Source organism: Rhinopithecus roxellana, chromosome 6 (assembly GCF_007565055.1).
Source record: "Rhinopithecus roxellana isolate Shanxi Qingling chromosome 6, ASM756505v1, whole genome shotgun sequence".
Lineage (NCBI taxonomy): Eukaryota > Metazoa > Chordata > Mammalia > Primates > Cercopithecidae > Rhinopithecus > Rhinopithecus roxellana.
The window spans coordinates 68997283-69004087 of NC_044554.1; the positions used below are offsets into that span (position 1 = coordinate 68997283).

Sequence of the window (6805 nt, forward strand, 5' to 3'; positions counted from 1 at the left end):
AAATGAGAATCAAGCTGTAACTAAAGGGTTGGTTGGTTGTTTTCCCCTTTATTCATTTTCCTGACCTATTTATTTATTTATTTATTTTCAGGCCTAATTCACTTTATTTTTCTTGTATAAAACCCCTATGTTGTAACCACAGCTAGAGCCTGGGTCCTCTGCACCGAGACTCTGGTACGGGTCTTGACGAGGTGGTCAGTGAATTTCTAATAGAAAGACTTGGTGAATACAGTCTCCTTTAAGAGGTCGGGGGTCAGGTAGCTGTAGGTCTTAGAGATGGCACCAAAGGTGGCCTTGGCGAAGTTGCCCAGGGTAGCAGTGCAGCCCCTGACTGAGGTGTAGCAGTCATCCACAACAGCCATCATGAGCAGCTTCTTGGGCACAGGCGATGCCAGTGCCCCTGGGCGCGGGAATGAAGCATACCAGCACAGAGCCGCAGAGACTTGTCACCTTGCGAGGGAGGGTGTGGGGCTTGCCGATCTTGTTCCCCTAGAACAAGATCTGCGCACGGGGACAACGGAGAGTTTGACCCGCGGATAGCAGTGGCCACCTCCTTGGAGCACTTAACACCCAGACCGACTTGGCTATTGTAGTCCCTGAAGGCAACAAACACCTTGAACCTGGTGCGCCTTGAACCTGGCGCGGGTCAGCTTCTGCACCGGCATAATCTTCAAAACCTCGTCCTTGAGAGAGGCCCCAGGAAAAAGTCAATGATCTCAGATTCCTTGATGGGCAGGAAGGAGAGATAGATCTCCTCCAGGGACTTGATCTTGATGTCCTCCACCAGGCGGCCCAGCTTGGTGACGGGCATCCACTCCTTATCCTCGGCCTTGCCTCCGCTAGCTCCGTGGCCTCGGCCGGTCCACCGCCTCGACCCCGGCCCCGGATGCTACTGACGAAACCTCCGCGGAAGTCACCGCTGTTCCCCATCCCAAGGCCCCCGGGTCCCGGACCCGGCCGCTGCACCGGCGTCATCTGCCATTTGGTGTTTTCTCGGAGAAGAACTTCCTAGCCTATTTATACAAGTAGGTTCATAAAAACAATAGAGATACCCCTCAGGAATTTGAATTAACCTAAGAAGACATCCACAACTTTAGATACCAGGAATCAGTTTGACTGATACAGAGGCTGGGGCGAATAAAGGGTTGCTGGTTGCTAACAGATGTATTCCTAACAAAACAGGTAGACTGGGCTGTGTTGACATCTAAGGTTTAAGCTCTTATCTATTACTCTCACGATGACTCATTATTTTCACAAAGCACCCTTAAAAACCATTTATCACTGAGAAGAGCCCATGATAAAGCTTCTAAGAGGTTGCTTTCTGTTATTTAAAGAGGAGCCACTTAGCACTGGCTGTTGATTAGAAGATACTTAAGTGAAAAACATCCTTTCTTCAGACAGAGTCTATGCCTTTAATCATCTCATTTGGTAAACAGTCTTGACACAGTAAAAGGTGTTTTTTTATTGTTCCAATAATATATGTATGTGTTGTTATACTACTTGCAATATGTTCCTAGACCTCAATCATTAGTGGGCAAAGGTCTAGAGAGATGAAAAATCCTGAGTACATATTAAAGATGAAATTAATGACCATTTTTTAAATTCTATTACTTATTTTTGACAGAAGTAACTTTTTCAAAAGAAAATAACATTAATGAAACCTTTCAGATTTGACCTTTTAGTGGCAGTAAAATTGAGTTACATAAATTCTATTAATGGTAATGGCTGCTTCCCAGCAAAACCTCTCTGATATTGCGGAAACTGGTATTACTCAGGATTTTCAGAATCACTCTCTTTAAACAACTTTTGAAAATGGGTTAAATCAGTGAAGTTAGTTAACTGAGATGATCAATTATCGAGTTACAACAACAAAATAAGTTAAAAACAATGATGATGCTTGCTCCTATTATTTTATGCTCTTGAATGTAAAATAACTACTAAATAAGATAATTAGGTTCCAACATTGAAGGCATTTTTTTCAATAGATATCCAACACTGATACTGTGGAAACTGCTGTTACTCAGGATTTTGAGAATCACTCTCTGTAAAGAACTTTTGAAAATGGGTTAAATAAGTGAAATCAGTTAACTGAGATGATCAATTATCAAGCTACGACAACAAAATAAGTTAAAAATAATGATGACGCTTGATCATATTATTTTATGCTCTTGAATATAAAATAGCTACCAAATAAGATAATTAGTTTCCAACATTGAAGGCACTTTTTAAAATAGATATCAACACAGTGCCTGACAAAGAATACTCCCTTCGCCAAGTTTTCGTAAACTAAATTGATTATATGTTTTTAATTTTTCTAATTAGTTGTTAGAAGAGCTATTAATTTTCCTTCTGATATCATTCTGTTTTTTACCCTATAATTATTTTCTTGAATTTCTAACTTGGGAGAAGACAGCATCAGCTAAAAATAAAAAGGAATGCCTAATATTTAGTAAGAAAAGTTCACTATTTGGTATTTACCTAACTACCTAATATTTAGATATGTAGTGAGGAAAGTTCAATACTATTCAGTGAGAAAAATTCAGTTAAATAGAAGTTTGACTTGGGGTGAGATGTGCATGGAAAGAGGTTGGCAAGTAGAATCAGAGCCAAAAGTGTTTTCCTAGATGGAAATTTTTGGCAGCTGGAAAGAGGTACAGTGATCAAAGGCTCTGTCTGTAGACACATTCTGCCCTTGGTAGACTGTGATGTTGGGCATGTTATTTAAACTTTAAGTTTCAGATTCTCTGAGCTACCTAACTCAGAGAGATTTTGTGGAAACAAACTAACATTTATGAGGTGTTTAATAAAAAACCCCAAATGGTGTAGTAATATTTGTCTTTATAGTTTTTATGGAAAGTTCAGAAGTTAACTTTAGAAACCAAATATTGAGCATCTGGAATGCAAAATTTAACTGAAGGCCATAAAAAATGCCATCGGGCCGGGCATGGTAGCTCATGCCTGTAATCCCAGCACATTGGGAGGCCAAGGCAGGTGGATCACTTGAGGTCAGGAGTTTGAGACCAGGCTGGCCAACATGGCACAATGCCATCTCTACTAAAAATACAAAAAAAAATCTGGGTGTGGTGGCACACACCTGTAATCCCAGCTACTCGGGAGGCTGAGGCAGGAGAATCACTTGAACCCAAGTGGCAGAGGCTGCAGTGAGCCTAGATCATGTCACTGTGCTCCAGCCTGGGCGACAGAGTGAGATTCTGTCTCAAAAAATAGTAATAATAATAATAATAAAATTAAGAAAAGAAAAACAAGAAATGTCATCCTTTGGTTCTACTGTTCAACTCACTGGAATGGATCTGTCACTGGTCAGATACACTAGAGGGTATACAGAGAGCCTTGAGCTGACAGGGACTAAGAGGGGCCATGGTGGGCATGGCCAAGCCTAGGAGATTTACTGAGAGGTTCTACTGGCTATGAAAATGACATAGATAATAAGTGGACAAAATACTTTGCCTAACTTCGGTTTTCTCCCTGTACCTAGCATGTTGCATGTATACATTCTTCTTGGGTAACGAATCTGTCAATTGACGTGCCATCTCCTACCACTCTAGTGTCAGGGTTTTAAGAACTTGCCTCTACTATATCCAAGTTAGTTTTAATTATATTAAAATCTTTGCCATCCAGGGAGGGGAACTAGGGTAGAGTCAGATGTATGGAACTGTTGTGGTGTTCTTTTCAGATCCTGGGAACAGGATTTCTTTTCTTTTCTTTTTTTTTTTTTTTTTTTTTTTTTTTTTTTTTTTTTTTTTGAGACAAAGCCTCACTCTATCACCCAGGCTGGAGTGCAGTGGCACGATCTCGGCTCACTGTAACCTCCGCCTCCCAGGTTCAAGCAATTCTGGTGCCTCAGTCTCCCGAGTAGCTGGGATTACAGGCATGCACCACCATGTACAACTAATTTTTGTATTTTTAGTAGAGATGGAATTTCACCATGTTGGCCAGGCTGGTCTTGAACTCCTGACCTCAGTTGATCCGCCTGTCTCGGCCTCCCAAAGTACTGGGGCATTACAGGCATGAGTCACCGTGCCAGGCCCAGGATTTCATTTTTAAGGTAGTATGCATACACCATGTTTCTAAAAAAAAAAACAAAACAGTGAATTGAATTAGTTAAGAGAATAATTTTACAGAGGTAAAATGGGGCTTTGACATGTTAAGAGCTTCACTTAAGCCATTCCATAAGCGTCTGTCAACAATTACCAAGAACTTTCATGTATAAGACTTTGAACTACAGTAGAAAGAAGGTATAGATCAAGGGATATAGAATTCAGAATCTGTTCCAAGGAATGTCAAATGTAAATATAATTATAGAAAAAAAGTATCTAATCATTATGTTTTTCTAGTTCTCTTTTAATAATTATGACATTCAATTTTTTATTAATTATTCTATATTGCTGTCATAGTCTAACTAGGGTAACTGCATTATTAGTCCTTTTCACCTCTTCCTGTGAGCAGCATTTCATATTAAAGAAAATGGAAATTTCAGGAAAGCAATGAGGTGCTTTTGAGGAGGACCAAGAGAGGAGAGACAGATAGGTAGTAACACAAGATGTAATAAGATGCAGTATTAGTATAGCACATGAAGGAAGGCCCAGTTGGTTCAAGCTAATTCCAACTCTGATATGGGACAAAGTGTTTTCTTCACAACTCCACTTCCATCTAAGTTGCCCATATTTTTAACCCTCTGCCAGGATCTTAAAAATGACAGGGTATGTGGTTGGTACATTGTCTGTAGGCAACGGTTCAGTGAAACTCATGCTATAGGACAGTTCAAGTGTTAAATCCCTTACACATTCCCTACCACCCACCCTCTGCCCTGATCCTTGAAAGAGAAGATTCTGATACCCCTCCACTCTTCCAGAAACCTAGTTGTTCCATTGCTTTTTCATTTTGAGTCATACACAGCAACCTCCGTCTCACTACACACACACCCCATCCCCAACACACACATTCTATGCAACTCCCTTTCCATTCCCATCTTGTCTAATATTAGGAAAATAAAAAACTCATTATCTTTACATATATCCATATCTTTTCTGAGTGTTCTTTTTATTCATCTGCTTGGTATGGGGAGTGATGTCTTCGAGGTCCTGGTGAGCAAGTAATAGAAGGAAGAAATACATTAAAGATATACAGAATAAAGTGTAGATATATTTTTGCAACATAAAGTTAAACTGTGAAATTTCTCCACACCAATTTCCTTTCATTTCACTTTTATATATTACCTATCAAACTTCTCTCTCTCTCTCTCTCTCTCTCTCTCTCTCTCTCTCTCTCTCTCTCTCCCCACCCAGAGATGAACTCAGTAAGGGAAGACCATTTTTCACACTGCTGTGATGCTATCCCCAACCAATCAGCAGCACTCATTTCCTAGTATGCTGACCAACAAACTACCCTTGAAAAACCCTAACTTCTGAGCCACTGGGGAGACTGATTTGAGTAATAACTCTCTATCATGTAGTGTGGCTGCCCTTGTGTCAATGAAACACTTTCTCAACCATGAAAAAGAAAACAATGAGTAAATAGACTATTGCAGAGATTACAGAGCTGTGGGACAACTTCAAGTGACTAAATGTCTGTGCAACTGAACTTTCTGAAAGAGAAAAGAAGGAGAGAATGGAAGAGGAAACAATTTTTTTGATAAAACAGTCACTAAAATATTATCCAAATGTGATCAAAACCAGAAACCTAGAGATACGAAAACCTCAATAAACACCAAGCATACAACACATGAAGAAAACTACACCAAGACGGGTCAGAATCAAATTGCTTATAACCTATGAAAAATACAAAATCTTAAAAACATGTGAAATATTTAAGGAAATGCAAATTTGAACCCCCAATATGCAAATATTAGCTAAAATTAAGGAGCTTGACCACGTCAACACTTTGTAAGGATTTGAAATAACTGAAACTCTTATACACTGCTCGTGGGGTTGTACAATGGTACAGTCACTTTGGAAAACATTTTGGCAGTTTTGTACAAAGTTAAATATACACCTTCCATATGGTCTAGCCATCCCACTCCTAGGTATTTACCTAAAAGAAAAGGAAGCATATGTCCACACAAAGACTTGTACATGAATGCTCTTGGTAGCTCTATTTATAATACTTAAAAAAAAAAAAAAAAAAAAAGCGTCCCAAATGTCCTTCTATATGAAAATGAATAAACAATCTGTGATACATTTAAGCATGGGAATACCACTTAACTATAAAAAGGAATGAAATATTGATGCATGTAACAACATGAATGAATCACAAAATAATTATACTGTGTGAAAGAAGCCAGACACAGAAGAAAACATTTGTGATTTAACTTATATAATACTCTAGAAATGTAAGATACCTTATAATGACAAAAATAGTATTAAACTATCAATAACATTCTTCATAGAACCAGAAAAAGCTATCTTAAAATTAATATAAAACCACAAAAGAGTCTTAATAGCCAAGGAAATCCTAAGCAAAAAGTACAAAGCTGGAGGCATCACATTATCTGACTATACTGCAGGACTACAGTAACTAAAATGGCATGGTTCTGGTACAAAAAGCAGACACATAGACCAGTGAAACAGGCTAAGGAGCCCAGAAATAAGGCTTCACATCGACAGCCATCTGATCTTCAACAAAGCTGACAAAAACAAGCAATGGGGAAAGGATTCCCTATTAAATAATTGCTGCTGGGATAACTGGATAGCCATATGCCGAAGACTGAAACTGGACTCCTTCATTACACCATATACAAAAATCAACTCTAGATGGATTAAATGCTTAAATGTAAAACCCTAAAATA

General features: G+C 39.0%; 1 pseudogene; it reads right to left on the minus strand.

The window, feature by feature from the left end:
• Positions 1-206: 206 nt before the first annotated feature.
• On the minus strand, positions 207-975 carry LOC104656224 (annotated as a pseudogene).
• Positions 976-6805: the final 5830 nt, after the last annotated feature.